This window comes from Atta colombica, unplaced genomic scaffold (genome assembly GCF_001594045.1).
Source record: "Atta colombica isolate Treedump-2 unplaced genomic scaffold, Acol1.0 scaffold348, whole genome shotgun sequence".
Taxonomy (NCBI): Eukaryota; Metazoa; Arthropoda; class Insecta; order Hymenoptera; family Formicidae; genus Atta; species Atta colombica.
The window spans coordinates 245,162-246,669 of NW_017259457.1; positions in this window are offsets into that span (position 1 = coordinate 245,162).

Sequence of the window (1,508 nt, forward strand, 5' to 3'; positions counted from 1 at the left end):
CTCTCTCTCTCTCTCTGTCTCTGCGTAAAATATTAAACATTCCTCGTACTTTTCTTCATAATATGATTTATTATTGTTAAACTATTTTATTAAACTAAGAAAATAAAATATCAAATCGATAACTTTGATAAATACGACAGTTCAATCCATAAGAATTTTTATCTCTTTATCCCTTTCGGTGTCAAATCTGTAGTAACCATTTTTTATGAAATTCGACCTATTTACATGCATTTAGTATTTATTTAAATTTCTCTCTGTTTAAAATCAAAATGTACATGTATGCTGAAAGAGTATTAATATATGTATAATTGATAATATAATTAAAGATTGCTCTGTATGATTTTAATATATGATATATAAATAACAATTAATAATGAAAGATATACATTTATTCAGAAACGGCGGAAGACTTGCGTGTCAATATGAACGAAATTATAATACGCGAGCTACAATTTGTGTTTTATTCCTGAGCGTTGTTTTACAAAATTAATATGAGATTATGAAGAATGTATATTATGCTTCGATATTCTTGATTATTAATGAAAATATATAAAACTCGCTCGTTGATATTAAGCTGTGAAATATGGCGCACACCTATAGAGATAACGTTCTGATATAAGCACAATTAATGTCGGAATAAAGTCAAGACTATGAACGCGTTTAATCCGCCGTATTCTTTCGGTTACCCGAGAGATGAAAACTTTTATCTCGCTTGATATCACGATAAGGCATTAACAACGCTATATACCGACAATCTCGACCATTGTTAAGAAAGAATTCTATGGACGGGAGGACGCGCGCGTTTACAGGGAGAGTATTAGACTTTTTGTTAATAATAAGATATTTCCCCACGGACAACACGGTTGCAAATCTCTCTCTTTCTCTCTCTCTCTCTTTCTCTCTCTCTCTCTCTCTCTCTCTCTCTCTCTCTCTCTATTTTCTCTCACTTTATGGTAGTGACCCATTTTTTATTCTTCTTTTTTATGCAAATGCACACAATTGCCCGAGATACACATAAAAGTAGAAATGGAAAAATAATCGTCGGAAACGTGTAATACGTCAAGCTGGACATATTTTTCCAATATTCCATCTTGATATCTCATCGACACAATATATGTTAGCTAGAAAGAAATCAAGATGCGAGATGAAAAGATAATAGAACGACTATAATAATACTTTTAATGTTTTAGTGGCACAAAATAGTTGTCCTTATTTATCGCATCGCAGCTGATTCTTATCGTTATAAAACTTCGATTATTTTAAACATGCTTATTTTAAACATGCGCATGCGAATTATAACCAATGCCACAATGTCCGGAACGCTTTGACGATCAATATTTTGAGGATTCCGTATTTCTATAAGCGTTTCTCTTGACACGAATCTGCTTTCAGATTTGAAAGATATAGTAATCGTCGAGTGTCATTTAGCCTGACATTTAACCTCCGTTATATGTGTGTGTGTGTGTGTGTGTGTGTGTGTGTGTGTGTGTGTGTGTGTGTGTGTGTGT